This window comes from Balaenoptera ricei, chromosome 17 (genome assembly GCF_028023285.1).
Source record: "Balaenoptera ricei isolate mBalRic1 chromosome 17, mBalRic1.hap2, whole genome shotgun sequence".
Classification (NCBI taxonomy): Eukaryota; Metazoa; Chordata; class Mammalia; order Artiodactyla; family Balaenopteridae; genus Balaenoptera; species Balaenoptera ricei.
The window spans coordinates 20,287,217-20,306,277 of NC_082655.1; positions in this window are offsets into that span (position 1 = coordinate 20,287,217).

Below are 19,061 nucleotides of genomic sequence, written 5' to 3' on the forward strand. Positions count from 1 at the left end.
TAATGTTACATGTTAACAACAGGGGAAACTGGGTATGGGGTATATGGAAATTCTCTGTACTATTTTTGCAATTTTTGTGTAAATCTAAAATTGTTCTTAAAAAAAGTTTTGGTTTTTTTTTTAAAGCCTTGTTTAATGGATAGGGAGTTTCAGTTTTTTTGTTTTTTTGTTTTTTTAACATCTTTATTGAAGTATAATTGCTTTACAATGGTGTGTTAGTTTCTGCTTTAAAACAAAGTGAATCAGTTATACATATACATATGTTCCCATATCTCTTCCCTCTTGCATCTCCCTCCCTCCCACCCTCCTTATCCCACCCCTCTAGGTGGTCACAAAGCACCGAGCTGATCTCCCTGTGCTATGCGGCTGCTTCCCACTAGCTATCTATTTTACATTTGGTAGTGTATATATGTCCATGACACTCTCTCACCCTGTCACATCTCACCCCTCCCCCTCCCCATATCCTCAAGTCCATTCTTTAGTAGGTCTGTGTCTTTATTCCCATCTTGGAGGAGTTTCAGTTTTTCAAGATGAAAAAGTTCTGGAGCTCTGTTGTACAATAATGTGAATATACTTAACAATACTGAATTGTACACTTAAAAATGATTAAGGTGGTAAATTTTATGTATGTGCTTTTTACCACAATTAAAGGTAAACAAAATTTTTAAAGTCTCATTTTCACTTTTAGTAACATAGTCAGGAGTTTCTCATTCTCTTCAATTAATTAAATATTAATTATTACAATACTATAGTTATTATTAGTGTAGCTTCTAGCATCAGTAGAATGCTTAATGTATTTATGAGCTATGCTAAGCATTTCAAAAAAATTCTTCAGTTGAATCCTCACAACAACTCCATCAGGCAGGTATCATTACAGCTGACCTTTGAACAATGTGGAGGCTGGAGCACCGACCGTCCACCATCCACACAGTTGAAAATTCACATATAACCTGACAGCCAGCCCTCAGTATACTTGGTTCTACATCCATGGAGTCAGCCAACTGCAGATCGTGTAGTACCTATTTGGTGAAAAAAAAACCCACCTGCACAGTTCAAACCCATGTTGTTCAAGGGTCCACTGTACTATGCTTCCCTGTTACAGGTGGTATATATGAAGCCTTAAGTAAACTGCTGTGGTCATATTGCTAGTAAGTGGTTCTAATTTCCAAAACAATTTGACGACAAAAATACACACTCATAGCTACTTTGCTATATTTGTAAATGTCACCTGCAGCAGTTCACAATCCCCTGGTACTAAAACAACAAAACAAACAAAAAATCCACAAGAGTAAACACATGAATAAATGCCAAGCCAGAAGAGCAGCCAGCCACTTAAGTAAAGTGACTTTGAATGCCTATGCATTTCTCACAATGCACCCACACGCTTTTGACCATTTTATAGATGACTGGTCCCCATTGTGATCCCATTACAACCAGTGTTGGCTGCTGTGATGTAAACCGTGCTCCCCATCACTCACTCATATTCAATTCATCTTACAAAAACTGGAAGGGAAAAAAAAATGCTATACCTTAGAGACCGAAAAAAATCCTAAATGTAGTTCAGTTGAAACTTGAACAAGGCTTGAACTTCACGAGTCTATTTATAGTAAATAAGTAAATAAGACCTGTAAGTACAGTACTACTTAATCCGGGGTTGGTTGAATCCGTGGATATGGAACCACAGATACAGAGGAACCCCGGGTAGGAAGGAATCTTGGATACAAGGGCCAACTACTATAAATTATACGAGAATCTTCGACTGCTCAGAGGGTCAGTGCCCCTAACCCCCGCGTTGTTCGAGGATCAACTGTACATTTAAACAAGCGCTGCATTCCTAGGAAAATTAGGCTGTAACAGCTCCAGCCTAAACATCTTTTCCCTTGCGCAGTGGAAGAATCTTGGAACAAAGAAGAAAAGTAATGCCCTAAGAAACCGGTTAATCCTTCACTTTGTTTAAAAAGACCTGCATTTACCTATCTAATTACGAAGCCCCCGTGCACTTGTCAGGCATGGGCTGTGACTGACCGGGAAACAATCTCCCTGTTTGTGAAATTTCACAGTGCTCTGCCGGCATTTAAAAAAGGCAGAAAGCGCCTATGAGGCTAAACTGGATAGTTCCTTGCAGGTTAAAGTTGGAAATATTTGAGGAAAACATTTCAAGCTCGGCCTGATGTAAAAATCAGCACCCAATGCTGACTCTTAATATGGAAAACCATAAATCGCGCGAATAAATCCTTGTTTGGGAGGGAACCATGTGAATGGGCATGGAAAATGCATAAATAACTTTGAGTAGAAAACGTGAACATGTTTTCTAACTTTTAAAGTGCTGCAGAATGTTAAGCCATGGTTCAAACTCTATGACTTTTTCCCCCCCATCAGCTTTCACTAACTTCAGTTCCAAAGACTCTCACATGAAAGGAAGGCATAACCTCTGTTATCAGGGTTCAAACTTCAATACAGAGTTATTAGCTCCATCTTATCGATTATGGTAGTTGAGGTTTCTCTATCCTTATTGGTGTTTTTTCCTCTGATTTCTCCAGGATTGAGACAAGTATGTTAAAATCTCCTATTTCTAGTGTGTCTCTATTTCTCATCTCTAGTAGTTTCTGCTTTTCAAATGTTGTTGCTGTGTTATCAGAGAACTGGGTAATAATAATAACTTTTGCATCTTCTTTGTGATTTTCAGCCTTTAGTATTATAAAATATCCCTTTTAATCTATTTTAATATTTTTGGCCTTAATTCTATCTTGCCTATATCGTCCTATGCTTTTTTAATTGCAATTGCCTACCTTTTTATTTTTAACCTTTGAAATCATTTAATTTTAGGTATGTCCCTTTTAAACAGTGGAGAGCCAGATTTTGCTTTTGGGGCAATCTGAAAATCCTTTATCTTTTCATTTTTTACTTTTTTGTAATAAGTTAAGTAACCCTGATATGATCTATATGCTTGATATCTGTTCTGTCATATTGTTTTATGATATTTTTCATTGAATGTAGAAAGCTGTTAGCTATGTAGACATTTTTCTTGCCCTTTTCCTTTTTTAAGATGCATATTAAAGTACTTGAGAGTAAAATGATATAATGTCTGAGATTTTCTTTAAAATACTTCAACCATAAAAGCGGTGGTGGCAGGGGTATAGATAAAATAAGTACACATAATGTTGATGGTTATTGAAGTTGGATATTGGGGTTCATTGTAGTTCCTACTTTTATGTATGTTTGGAAACTTTTGTTTTCAAAAGTCTTTTGCTTTATAAACAGTTATATAAATTTTTGTCTTTTTTAAGTCATACAAAGTTTGTGTGTTTATTTACTTTCTTAATAAGCCAAGCTGTATCTTCATGAACATAGACCTGAAATAATTAAAACTTAAGAGCTTCATAAAAAGAAGTGCTGGTCTCTAAATCAAACAAAGACTTTCTCTACTGCCTCAAGCTCTGCAGTAAATTATACATACTGTAAATGAGCACAGCTTCTTTTAAACTTACTAGAAACAATTTTGTCTTTGTGAGAGTTTTATAACTACATCCAACAGCCTATAAAAAGCCTGTCTTTATGCAGTTCCCATGGTGATAGGGCATAATATATGTGTCCATTAAATTTGGAAATGTAATGAAGTGTAATAAAAATCTACTTCAGAAAAATACACTTCTCAGCATATTTTTATTAATTAAAATATTGCATTGAGCGTTTTTCATGTCTGTATGCCTGACAGCAAGTAAAAGCTTTGCCACAGATTAACTGTGACTCTTGAGTTCCATCCAATATTAATTGGTACAAAATAGGAAAGGCATTTTTGCAGAGAAAATATTTTGACTGGTGGCCCAGAGTGATTAATCGTAAACAGTTATGCTTCCTGAACTGTGCATATACCATTTTAAATGCCACCAGCAATACGGATTTTGACATTTGTGTCTACAGGGGTAGAAAAAGACTAGAAAGTGGATATCTTTAATCCTTGGGGAAGAAGTTCCTTATAGATGACTCCCTACTCCAGCCTTGCAGAGAGTGTGACTATTTTGCCCGTGGGGGAGGCATGGTATCATATAAGCAGTTTAAGAAAACCCTGCACAAATTTAACTAACAACAACAAAAGCAAAGAAGAAAAATCATCTTGGTGCACCACTGGAGGCACAGAAGTCAAAAAAAAAAAAAAAAAAAAAAGTGGGGGCAAGGGACAGGGAACCAAGGAATAATAAGCCAAATCACTCTCATATTCTACTTTGAATAGCTAAAATTCGAAGCAGAAGGAGAGGAAAAGAGACTTATTCTCAGGATGATTATCCAGTCATCTTCAGATGAGAAATAGAAAACTCTCAACTCCTCTGTCTGAGCTCCTTTCTGTGTCTGTCTTCCCAAATTAACAACATCTCAATGGCTTTGACATATTTGAAATCAATGTACATGGCTTCTACCTACCCCCCAAATCAAGAAGAGCATGAACTGCCTCTCATATAGTAAATTAATCTGAGAGATATTTGCCTTTTGAGTTCTTGGGTAATTGCAATGTAATAATTATGAGAATCTTGACTGTCCTGATTGCTGTTCCATGAAATATCCGATCAAGTTAAACCACATTGAGCAACTATTCAACTGAAGAACTAATGAGCTGGACTTACTAGGTCATAAACTCTCTCCCCCAATTTTTTTTTTAAAGTACTCTTTATAGGATTCCCTTTACTTAACCATACCTTAATACCCTAGCCACATTTTCTGGAATTATGAAAAATGTCTGAAAATACCACTGCCCCCACTTTAAATAGTGCCATACTCAAAAATGAAAGGAAATGCTTGGGCACAATATTTGTACTGAACCCATCACTGAGGGCATTATATCAATATTATATTACTATCAGATGGTACCCCTTTGCCTAGCTGTTGCAGTGAAAAAGCAATCGATGGCAATCCACAAATGTTTGGAAGTTCTACAAAACAAACTTTTTTTTTCCCACTGGCTCGGAAGGTTTTTTGGAAGTAGGGGACTCTAGGAGTTGCACATATATCAAGGCAATAATGGAAAGCAAAAGAAGTGAGAAAACTGAAGCCTTTCCAAATCTGGAGGCTCCCAGGGCCATGGAACACAGCCAGCTGCCAACAGCTATTCTTCACTGGGTAAGGCGGGCTATGTAAGCACACTACTTTCACTAACCACGTGGAGTGATTCTCTGCTGAAATATATCAGAGGGCTCTTTGAGGGGCCCTAGTCAGGGTTCTAGGGGCTCTAGTCAGGGTTCTGTGATTTCCAACACAGAACAAACACTCCAGCTCCTGTCTGTTCCCGAGTTTCTCTTAAGTGCTCCCCTACCCCCTAACGCTTCATTTCACGTTGAAGCACTTATCAGACTATTCTAATGGTGTCCTTGTCTGTGCCTGCCCATCCACCAGACTGTGAGCCCCTTGATGGTGGGAAATGAATCTTACACTTTTCAGCATTCCACCCTCAATGAATAGTTAACCGTAAGTGTGGATTTACATAGATGGAAAAAGTCTCAAACTGTTTGTAAAATATTGTATACATATGCACACGGATTCTGTCAAATACATAATGGCACACTTCACCTTTTGCACCTCTAGATCACATTGTCTGGATAGTAGATACATTAGGATGATTACTTTATTCTCTGTGCCTGTTGGACTATTTGAAATATTACTGAATTATTAAATCTGAATATGGAAAAAGAGAAAATACCAATACCTAGTCACTAGCTCTGCCTACTGGTACCCATTTATTTATTCATTCATTCTTAGTATATTTTTTCAGTGCCTATAAAGTACTAGGTTTGTCGTAGGCATTGAGCAAGGAGTAGTGAACAAAACAAATTCCTTTTGCACTCTTGGAACTTACACTCTACTATGCTTGGGAAGAGACAATAAATTAGTAAATGAATAAAGATACCAGGCAATCTCAGGTTGCAGTAAGTGCCCTGGTCTGGAAAGATCCGTGCTCAGATGCCGCGGAGCAACTAAGCCCGTGAGCCACAACTACTGAGCCTGAACTCTAGAGCCTGCGTGCCACAACTACTGAAGCCCATGTGCCTAGAGCCGGTGCTCTGCAACGAGAAGCCACCGCAATGAGAAGCCCATGCACCGCAACGAAGAGCAGCCCCCGCTCGCCGCAACCAGAGAAAAGCCCGCGCGCAGCAACGAAGACCCAACACAGACTAAATAAATAAATAAATAAAATAAATTTTTTTTAAAAAGTAGTGCTTATAGAGAAAATAAACCGGATGATATAACAGAGTGACAGGAAGGAGGGAGGGGCTCCACTCGTAGGTGGACAGGAAAGGCTTCTTTGAGGTGGTAACTTACCAGGATAAACGTAGAAGAGTAAGGAAAGGTCGTGGGGTGGCCTATGAGGGCAGAACGTGGGCTGGGGCAAGATCAAGGAGGGCCTGAATGGATGCTGCAAGGAATTCAGATTTTACTGCAGTGCCATGAGAAACAACTGGAATGTTATAAGGGGGGAAGTGGCAAGGTCTTATTTTTCGGAAAGACCACTATGGCTGTTGGGTAGAGAATGGAAGGTGGCCTGCCAAGAGATGAAGCAGAGGACCCTTTAGGAAGACTGGGCTACATTTACTCTAATGGTTCTCAATCAGGGGCAATTTTGCCTCCCAAAGGACACTTGGCAACATCTGGAGACATTTTTGGTTATCACAACCAGGCGAGAGGGGTGCTGCTGGCATCTAGAGGCCACGGATGCTGCTCCAAGTCCTACAACGTACAGGACAGCCCTTCTCAACAAAAAGTTATCCATCCAGTGGTGCTGAGGTTCAGAAACCCTGATTTACGCTATGCAGATCTGCTCTTTGACTTCTGGATTGCGTGACAGAAGCAACAGGAAAAAAAACAAGTTATATAAATTCTAAGGGGTATGTGTTCATGGGAAGCAAAGAAGCAAACTATGGAAAGAAAAGAACAAATAAGAAGAAGCTGTAGGGACTTCCCTGGTGATCCAGTGGTTAAGAATCCACCTTCCTCATGCAGGGGGGATGCGGGTTCAATCCCCATTCAGGGAACTAGAATCCCACATACCACGGGGCAACTAAGCCTGCACACTTTAGAGCCCACACACCACAACTAAGACCCGATGCAGCCAAATAAATAAATATATTTTTTAAAAAATTAAAAAAGAAGAAGCTGTAAAGTTAGAGTCAGCCGAAGTATGGAGTCATCCACTTTTGTACCAAAAGCAAAGATGCTTTGCTCTTGAGACCAGCCGAACTTCCTTTAATTTCCTATTGCATCCTTGACATGGTGACCCTCATTGATAAAAAAAAATACACAGCTATTTTTTATTTTCCTTTAATTAAACTAAATAGCACTCCATTTAGATTGCTTTGTATTCACTTAGAAATCCTTAATGAATGGCACTTCTTGTCCTTGGATGTGTCTTCTTTTCAATAAGTTGATAATTTCCCTTCAGAAACTGGAGCATTTTATTAATTAGTGACTAGGATTAAAATTTTTTTTCTGACAACACCTGGACCTTTTCCATTAATATTCTAAAACCAGAGACAGCAGTCCACAATGTACAGTACTGTCAGATATGTTCATCTAGGTTAAGCTGGATTTTTCTTTTTCATGCAGATTGATGCGACGGGATTCTCCCAACAAATTATTATGCTGAGTCTCAGAGAAGGTTTCACACTCAAAGGGAGCCCCTGGGATGCTGTTATTACTCTTTGAAGGACACTTGACTTTCACTGAACATCTGCTTTGCTTAATGTACCTCTACTAAATGCGAGCACCTGAACTGAATATTTTAACCGTGGAAGGCAACCAGCAAGAGACCATTTGGAAAACCCCAGGACCTTTGCCAGGAGGCTAAAGTACAATTGACCCTTGAACAACATGGATTTGAACTGTGAGGGTCCACTTATATAGATTTTTTTCAAGAAATGCATACAGTACAACACAGTTGTACTGTGGTCGTTTGAATCCAGGGATGCAGAACCTCAGATCCAGAGAACGGAGGGCTATGGGACTTGAACATCCGGGGATTTTGGTATCCATGGCGGGTCCTGGAACAAATCCCCTGTGGATACTGAGGGACAACTGGATAACTTAGATCCTTAAAAGAAAAGCCTCAAAATAGGTTTTTAGGGGTTTCCTTTAAAATCTGTATTTTGTGAATGGTCATATTCAGTGAAAATCAACAAAAAATGGAAAAACAAAGATTACTTATTCATATAAGAATATGAACGTTAGACGTGCTAGAATAAAAAAGTTCTATTATGAGGCAATGTATAAGCAGATAAATAAAATTAACAGTGAAAGTACAAGTTAATACCAGTGAGGGTGGCAGGATGGGCACTCTCATACATTGTTTGGGGGGCAGGGTTTATTAATTATTACAACCTTTCACAGAAGCCCCTCTAAACAACTTTTTTAAAAGTTCATGCCTTATAATCCGATAACTACCCTTCTATCTTAAGTGAGTGATCAGAGAAGAAGACAAAGATTTATGAGTAAGGGTATGTTGCAAGATTAAAATAATAGTGTGAAATGGTAACAATAGTCAGAAATTTGTTAAATGGATTATAGTTAACCTAAAATATGAAATAATAGTAAGTCATCAAAAATCAAGTTTTCAGGAAAACATTCAAGATACTGTTCACTAATATACCCCTAGAACTTAAAATAGTACCTGGTACATGACATTAAGTCCTCTAAATATTTGTCAAATGAAAGACTATAATATTGAATGAAAGAGGGTACAAACCATTTTTTCCAGCATGATCCAAATTCTCTTGTAAGTATAATTTAGATAGCTACATGGATAGACCCCTACCCATGCATAGGAAAAGACCTGAAAGGTAACACTCGGAATTATTTACAACTGTTACTTTTGGGTGGTGGGTTTGTGCGTTGTTTTTATGTTCTTTATTTCTTCCTTTATTTTAAAAGTCTTCTACAATAAATATTAATCAGTTGCATAATCAAAAAGAGTGACCTTTCTAGGTGACAAAAGGTATGTATACATTAGAAACATAAATCACTATTCCTTTTGGTGATGTTTCTTGCTGGCCTTGATTCCATTTCCCTACTGGAGTTCCTGAGTGTTTATGGGATTAATCAATCAACTTAGTTTAACAAACTTGTTAAGAGTCTACCATGATCTGGGGAGACACACGTAAGCAGCACACTTCCTACTCTTAAGGGTATGACAGTAAATATAAAGCCATATTATTTAGTTAGATATTTAATATAAAGATAATATGGTTAAGAGAAAACTAATGAAACCTTTCCATTATCTGGAGCTAGTATCATAATGGAAGTGGGTGGGCATAGGTCACCATATGAGCAAAGAGCTAGAGGGTCTTCACCAACCTGGGGGAGACCAGAAGGAGAAGTTAAAGCCGTAAGGCCAAAGGAATGAGAATACACAGTTCCAGAAGCCAGGGAGAGAAAATGAGTGCAGGAGGAGGCCACGGTGGCATTCTGCCAGGAAAGCAGATAAGACAACACCTGAGATGCGAAGTAAGCAGCATGGGCAGCTGTGCTCTTTGGTGTGTCTGCTGGTCACATCTTCAACTCTACCCAAGGAGAAATGATAAATGACATGTCTGCTGCCTTCTCCAGCCTCAAGGCCAAGTTGCCAGCCCCTCAATCTAACCCTCATTTGTGAGTTAAAACTCCCCTTTCTTGGCTCTATCTCCACAAAACCTTGATCGCTCCATTTCCTACTCTTTCCACATTCCAAGTCCTCCGGCTCTCCTCCCTGCCAAAGAAACACATTCCATAATGCTTTCAAGATTTTAAGGCATTTTAAGACAGAGAAAAGCATTTTAAGACAAGGAATCCATGACTCAAGCTGCAGAGGGAGTCCATTTAAAGGAGATTTAAGTCATTGGTAAGATAGTAACTTTCAAACAAGACCAGTAGCCTGCCCCTGCTTGTCACATAGGGGCACTAAAGATGAATAGCCTTATTACCAGGCCCTTTGCACTAACAAACACCAGGTTTACAGGGAATAGCCCTAGAGAAGAGGTATCTCCAGAGAGAGTCTTACCAACATGCGCTGTATTCAACAGCCACACAGATACAATAATTACCAATATAGATCGTGTGACCAAAAATAGCTTAGTGAATTTTGCGGTGTATTGTATAGATAAGCAGCTAGGGTGGGAATTTCTTTTTTAAACACAGAGTTCAGAAACAAATCAACAAAACTCAAAGCATCATAACCAATGTGTAGACCAACGAATGCTAGTTTCAGGGGATGATAACAGCTGTTATGAAAAATGAGAAACCTGGTTACAAATTCTGGGAAAAAAAATGAGAAACCTGGTTAAAAATTCTGGGAAACACTAGATAAGACAAGTGTCTCTACCATGGTCTTTAACGTGGCAAGATAAATTTAATTTCTCCTAGAGCATGAGAAGATATGTAACACTTTCCAAGTTTATTTGACCACAGAATCTCTTTGTGTAGATTATTTTGCAGATCTAGGGTTTTTGTAGGGAGCATAGTTTGAAACTCATGGAACTGGATTTGGTTTTTAAGTTATAAAATCGTATTAGAAGTGACCTCTAATCTCAGTGAGAAGTGATTTTAGAACAGCTGTTATCAGTTGTGTCTGCCCATTAAAATCACCTGAGAAACTTTTAAAATTCCCAATGACCAAGACTTACCCCAAATCAGAACTCAGATTCAACTCAGAATCCCTGGTGCTAGGACCCGGGCAACAGTATTTTATAAAGTTCCCAAGGGGACTGCAACGGGCAGCCACGTTGACGCCACTGCCGTTGTTGAGTCGCCCTCCAACGCAGGAGGCTCTTCAGCATCCTAGATATCTTGTTGAACTAGCTCTTCAATAACGGGGAACCTCTGTACCCCCAACAGGCAGTGAAACATTCCTCTGCTATGTTAAACAGAAGATGAAGCACATTGCGTCTAAGATAACATTTATCTCAGTAATATCTTACATTGCAAACTAGGGTGCATGCTACATTCCTATCTTCCATCGATAAATAAATGGCCCATATTTTTTTTCCCTTATTAGTTTGAACCTAGTGTTTCAGATAAAATTCACACACGGGGAAAACAAAGCTTCAAATGTATTAATAAAGTTCTAACAGCAGATATTGAGAAGCAGATATCTAGACAGAGAATATGGAATATTAACTGCGACATGTAATATTTAAGGGCAGGAATTTTCTATTAATATTTATATACCTAATATGTACCATGCAGAAATCTAAATAGCAGGGATGCATTTTGCATTAAGTAGACGTAGGCCCAGTGAATCTAACCAGCCTCCAGAGCACAGACTGTCTTGGAGGTGGGAGCTGCTATAGCCTTCTTTGCCAATCTTTGCCTTACTAGGAACCTTAATTACTTTTACTTATAGTTCTCCCAAGCACTGCTTTGCTTCTTCTCAATGAATTACTTGGAATCCATATGAGGTCACAAAGCATTGCTTTCAGTTGAATAGTTAAAATTCTTGAACTTCAGGGACTCCAGCCATACAAACCAAAAAAGAAATGCCTTTTTGAATCTACCAAAAACCAGTTTCACAAGGACATCCCAAAAAGCATTGCCCCTGACTTGGGATGAGTCGATAGGTCGTTCTGTTAAAATGCATAATAGTTTAATCCCTTAGATACCCATGGATTTCATGTATTAAAAACAAGACAACAGGCTCCAAATGGAGTCACTTATGCTAAGCCCCATATCACCAAATGTAGGCTTCATTATAGTTTTGGCTCTCCCAGAAATGGAATCTTAAACCAGCCACTGGTTTAATCTTAAATCAGCACTAGTCAGGTAATCTGCCTGATAGACACCTGCCATCTCCTAAAGAAAAGTGACCTTGCAATAACCAACCCACTTTTTTGTCTAGTATAAACTCCTTGTTCCCACTCCCTTTTGCCTATAAAAGTCTTTCATTATGTACAGCTCCTTGGAGCTCCTTTCTGTCTGCTAGATTAGATGCTCCCTGATTCATGAATCATTGAATAAAGCCAAGATCTTTAAAATTTACTCAAATGGATTTTAACACTTGCAAAACTTGCATCAAAGAAAACAAATACCTAGTGCTTTATCCTTAAAATTGAAAAGGTTTATGACAAGGTAGTTGCATTATTTATTTGAATAATAAAATAGAGACCAATTTCAACCTGACTTGCTAAAACCAGCTATCTGATCTTAGCATCGCTAATCTTTATTTCCTTCACAATCCAAGTTCCTTTATTATTTCATTGCTAATGACTGTTCTGATTAAGGAATTAGGGATAGAAATGATCATGCAGTATAATTACGTATGTAGATCTGGAGCTTTTTGCTTTTAAATTCAGTGTATTCAAAGAGCCAGATCTTGCTACTAGATAATTTGTGAAATTATTTATTGCATTAGTAATATGCTGGGATAGTTAAGGAGCTAAGAATTTCAGGATTATGCCATGTTCAATGGCTGGTGGTCCATAAATATACCAAATGAATCTAAGTAGGCCTTTAAAAAAATCCAATTTATTGAATTAAGTATGAGTTTTAATAGCCCAATAAAACATCACTGAAAGATAAATATTGGAAGTTACATTGCCCAATTTCAACATAGCAATTCATTGAATTTTATCTCTCTAGGAAAAAATATTATAATTCTTTTTCACGACAAATTTGTATCTAACTTAAATGATATTCCTTCATGAACCTGATAGCTTCTATAATAATGGAGTAAAGTTATCTGCTGTTTCCAACATAGTTTGTTAGGTATTTTGAAACTGAAATATAAAGAGGGCCTGAGGGAATGTGTAGCACTAAAGAAGAGGAAACACAGCGAAAGAAGCCGAGAGGAGGGGAATTTATGGCTGTGTTTAATTTTGTGGTTGGGCTGCTATCATGTAGAAGAGGGATTAGACTTTCTCTGATGCTTCTGAGGGCTAGAGACCAAATAGAGATAGGCTGTAAAACAACATAAGGAAATATTTTCAAGCAGTTGAAATTATTTCAAGATGGAAAATCCCTGAAAGGAAGTGAGTCTTTCATTAAGAAAAGAAATCAAGTTCAGGCTTGATAAACACAAGCAGAAATATTGAAGAAGAGGTCTGGCATCAGAACCAGGAGTCAACTGGATTACTTTTAAAGTCTGTTTCTACCCTGAGATCCTGAAATTAATTACAGTTAATTGGAGATTATCAAAAATCAAGGAATTTAGTTTAAATAAATCATTTTAGTTTAAATAAATCATTGAAATATCAGAAATCAGAATCAAGCTAAAATAAAACTTTTAATCCAAGGTACAGCCACTGAGAGACACACAAATGGTCATAATTAAATCATTCTCTATTAAAAATCTATACAAATATGGTCATATTTTTTCTATATAAAGTTATGTTTTTTGAAAAGCTGTACAAGAATGGTCTTTTTTATATTTCACATTAAAAACTATAAACTATTATAAACCTACATGCTTTAGGTTGTTATCCCTAGATTCTGAGGTCATAAATGATTTTTATTTTCTTCTTTTTGCTTATATTAACATATTTGTTTTCTTAAAAATGGAATGGTTAATTGAGAAATAAATTTTAGTAAAATATTCAAAGTATGTTTTGTCCACATTCACAGAATAACGTTAAAAACTGAGATACTTAATTTTCATCAAAGCCTCCTTTTAACCTCAATTGTCTGGATATGGTAAAAAAAAAAATTTAAGTACTTAAATTATAATTATCTAAATTTGTCCTTTAAATTTTTCAGTGCATGTTGGTGGGAATGTAAACGATACAGCCACTATGGAGAACAGTATGGAGGGTCCTTAAAAAACTAAAAATAGAACTACCATACGATCCAGCAATCCCACTACTGGGCATATACCCTGAGAAAACCATAATTCAAAAAGAGTCATGTACCACAATGTTCACTGCAGCTCTATTTACAATAGCCAAGATGTGGAAGCAACCTAAGTGTCCATCGACAGATGAATGGATAAAAAAGATGTGGCACATATATACAATGAATATTACTCAGCCATAAAAAGAAACGAAATTGAGTTATTTGTAGTAAGGTGGATGGACCTAGAGTCTGTCATACGGAGTGAAGTAAGTCAGAAAGAGGAAAACAAATACCGTATGCTAACACATGTATATGGAATCTAAAAAAATTGGTTCTGAAGAACCTAGGGGCAGGACAGGAATAAAGACGCAGATGTAGGGAATGGACTTGAGGACACGGGAAGGGGGAAGGGTAAGCTGGGATGAAGTGAGAGGTTGGCATGGACTTACATATACTACCAAATGTAAAATAGATAGCTAGTGGGAAGCAGCCACATAGCACAGGGAGATCAGCTTGGTGCCTTGTGACCACCTAGAGGGGTGGGATAGGGAGGGTGGGAGGGAGACGCAAGAGGGAGGAGATATGGGGATATATGTATATGTATAGCTGATTCACTTTGTTATAAAGAAGAAACTAACACACCATTGTAAAGCAATTATACTCCAATAAAGATGTTTAAAAAATAAATAAATAAAATAAAAAATAAAAAGCAAAAAAAAATTTTTTTTTCAGTGCACAAACAGCCTACGTATTCCATCATCTGAAAGTTCATACAAATTAATAAAATTAGCATTCTGGACATATTTTACTGAAAGTGCAAGAACATTGTCTTAGTATGTTTCACAATATAATTTTGTACCAAGGAGTATTTTAAATTTTATAATATTTTAGTTTAAAATTAAATCACTGTCAAAAATTATTTAGGGTTATAATCTCAACAGCTATACCAACTATGGAGGTAGAAAAAGTAACAAGATTTAATTCTGGTAAAATTAAGCATTTTACCAAGCAATAACATTGTAGTCAGAATTAAGGCAATAATTACATGGTACAAATTCAAGGAAAAAAATATAATTTATTCTGCTGTTCCCTCCTAATATCATGCAAAATAACTTATGAAAAAATCCATAATATTTCTGTGTACCTATCATTAAGTACTGTATTTTAAAATCATAGCTGCCTTCATTTAAATGCTATGACTGAAAGTTAAAGGTATCACATAAGGCCTTAAAAAGGAATTCAGGTTCCATACTCTGAAAATTATTTGAAACTTCAGGAAATTACTGTATTAGAAAACTCAGCTTTTAAATAAAAAAGATTCTACCAGCCTCACTCGGTATGTAATTTATTTCTTTGTTCTAGAAGGTTGTAATTTTGGAGACAGGCTAAGTAAACTAGTGCGCCATTAAGAAAAATCTGATTCTCTTCCTATCTGGGTAGCACCATATGCACAGGTGAGCATCAGCTGGAAGCAATTACCTGTGGGAAAAAGGGTAGTGACATGAATTGCTTCTGCAAGCACTTGCTTCGTTTTCTGAGTCCCTATCCTTTCTCTCACCTGTACTTGGAGCCACTGAGTACCCTCCTGCAGACTCAGCTCTATTCTCCAGGCCCTACGAACAATTTGATCCCTCATCAGAGAGTGTTTAAAGAGTCCCATTTCAGGACTCAAGAATAAACTTTGAATCCGCTTACTCTAGCCTGGTTTTGGTCCTTTGCCCCACTTCTGATATGCGGCCTTTCGACCCCTATCTTTCAACTCTGCCCTGACAAATGATTCCTGTCTTGTTCTCCTGCACCTGATCATCTGCTTGGAAAGCAGATCAGGAAGCCAGTCTCTCTGAGGCTGGGACCCAATACTGTCCTTATGCTTAAGAAAGACGGAGGCTCCCACATATTTATAAAGTAACACACACGTGCAAATGCATGTGTAGACATGTGCACACACACTAAATTCCAGAAGAGAGTTTTAAAGCTATGTTATTCTTTACAAGTTTACTTTGAACAAACTGGTCCTTTTACCTGCAAAAAGTTCAACACAATAGTACTGTGTCAGTCACAAGCAAATTACAGAATTAATTTCTAAAATCAGTTCAAAATACATTATAAGAAATGTAGCAGGAATGGGACTCAGATATAAAATGATGTAACAAATGACTCTACAGTCTGATCATGGTACCTGTGTGTGTCCTCATCAGGAGAAGTGACGGGTGATGTTTCTTAGTCCCTGCAAATTTACTCTTCATTCCTCCACCCTACTCTGTGCTGAGGCTGGCTTGTATGGACAACTCAACCTGCTCCCTTGCCTTTGGCTGCCTGTTGGGTTTGCCACTGAGTAGAAGTAGTGGGGGTTGGAGGGATGATGAGATGGGGCTAGAAATATATTCCCTCACAGCTTCTCTGCCTCCAAGTTTTGCTTACAATTCCCCCTCCACCCCTTCGGATCTAGGGATGGTAACCACTCCCCACTGCTATTAGCTCCAGGGCACTGCACTATCCCTCGTGAGTTTCCCTACATGTGGCCAACACTTTGGTAATAGTCCCTTCATTAAGCTCCACCCGAAGTATCCAGTTTGAGAGTATCATCTATTTCCTGCTGCAACTCTGATACAAGAGATAAAGTCAAAATTCTAAATGTGAGGTTCTAAGTAAATGTAAGGCCAAAATCAAATGGTCTTTCTGGGCTTGTTCTGATGGCCGGGGGTCTCCATTCCTCATGTCCTGAAACCGGAATCCTGGCTCTAGCCCAGGCTTGTGGCTAGTTACTTACATGCTATGAACGGCTAGACCTCCCAGTTTTGACTTCTGCCAGTTTTGTTCTTCTTATGCCTCCTTTGCCAGGCTTTGGTGCAGTCAGAGCACCTTTATAATGTGATGCCATCCATCAACTGCACGACTATCTACCATCATTTGTCCACCTACCTTTATATACCTGCCTGGCTAGACCTTCTCCAACTTCTGGCAGCTCCTACACGGTCACTACATGGACCTTCTCCAGCCCAGTGGACATATCTTTTCTCTATATCTGTATCTCCCCATTCCTACTGAATCAAACACTCTGAATCTCATCCATGTCACATAGATTCCATATATGGGACTTGGTATAGAAATAGTTCATATGCTCCATTTTACAATCACTGCAACATCTTTTCTTCATGTGAAATAGGCATGTGTCCACCATTCACTTCCAGAAGTGTGATTTACTCTGCAGTCCTTTTTTTGCCTTCCCCAGTATGGGACATCAGTGGATACCCCTAGCTGGAGTATCCGCAGCTCTCCTCTTTTCAAGCCTCTGCTTTACTAAGTATACATGTAGGATGAAGCCATACACTAGAAGGCAAAATGGCACTGGGACCTTGACCAGTAGCTACCATTACCATTGAAAGAATCCAGAAACACATTTGTAACACTGGTAGATATTTGGGAGAAATGGGCATTCTGAATGCACCACCATGCGATCGGGCCACACTGACTTATTTCAGAACAGATAGAGAAGGAAAGCTGCTCAGAATTGCTCTGTTGATGTACAAGGTATACTGTCTGTTTGGTTGTTCTCTGTTAAATCTCTAAGAACTTTAGAAACAAAATTAACAGTTAGCTTAAGTGGTACTTAACCTTAAATCACTTTAGGAAGAGCCTGGGAGCATTGTGCCCTCTGAAGGGATGGGATAAAAGCAACACATGTGTGAGATTTTATACCGAGTTGATAATATAACTGAACCCTTTAAAGAGACCACTCAAGAGACCTGCCTGGCGGTCCAGTGGTTAAGATTTCACCTTCCAATGCAGGGGGTATGGGTTCGATCCCTGGTCGGGGACCTAAGATCCCACATGCGTCATGCCCGAAACACAAAACAGAAGCAATATTGTAACAAATTCAATAAAGACTTTAAAAATGGTCCACATCAAAAAATCTTAAAAAAGAAAAAAAAAATAGACCACTCAAGAACTTATTCTCCTGCCAACACTTGCTGAGATGATTTGATCTAGTCTCATGGATTAACTACAAACTCGTGACTCCCAGATTTAATCCTTCAGCCCAAATCTGTTCCCTGACCTTCAAAATTACTACTTAAGTGCCTCCTCTACAACTCCACATGGATGTTAGCCAAGCATCTCACACTGAACATGTCCCAAAGAGAGATAATTCTCCCACCTCCCCAGTCTGTGTCTCCTAGACTCTGACTAAATAATACCTCTACTCTTCTAGGTGTGCAGGAATAAAAATCTTGATTCCTCTTTTTTTCTCACTTTCAACCTATTAGCAAATTCAGTTAACTCTCCTTAAATATCTAGAATTTGATCCCCACTCACCATCTCCACCATAACAACCCTGGTCCAAGCAGCATCTCTCTTGTCTAGACTAACACGGCCTCCTACCTATAGCTTTCCTCCTTCTACTTTTTCCCTCTATGTCTATTTTACAGAGAAAAGGAGACTTTAAAAAGGTGAGTCAGATCATGTCACGCCTCTGCTCAAACACTTGCGGTGGTTTCTCGATCTACAAGCATAAAATGTAAATTCTTTATCAAGGCTTATGTGAGGCTTGCCGATCTGCACCCTAACCTTCCTCTGCCTCTCATCTGCTTCCTCCTGATGACATCTCCTATCACACTCTCCCTTACTCATTTTGTTCCAGCCACAAGGGCGTCCATACTCCTACACCTTAAACATACGCCTATTCCAGGGACTTTGCCATGTTGCCTGAAACACTCTTCTCTTGACATGTGCCAGTCTTACTCCATCACCTCCTCAAGGTCTCTGCTGAGGTGTAACCTTAGGGAGACTTGTGTCTGCTCCTTCTACATAAAACAGCCTGTCTCGCCCATATCATTCCTTATTCGCTTATCTTGCTATATTTTTCCAGATTAGAATGTAATATATCTATTTACTTACTGCATGCCTTCTTTCAGAAGATATAAACTCCTTGAGGATAGAGACTTTTATATTCTCAGCACCTCGAACAGTGCCTGATACTGAACAGGTTCTCACTGTATATTAGTTAGTTGATTAAACGAATGAATAATGTACTCTTTTGTTCCCAGTCTTTCTCATAATAAAAGCCTGCATGTTTGTACATACTCATACATCATCTGGAACACATCAGACCTTGATTCAGCCATTCACAATGTCCTAAGGATGGGAAATCTGGAGTTAATCATCCTTTTCAAATTGGCACTGCCCCCTGGGCATTCTATCATCCTTATACCAAGACTGCTGGAAAACCCAGATTGAGCGATTACAATGTTCTCCTAAGGAGCCATTTGCTGTTCATAAAACTCAAG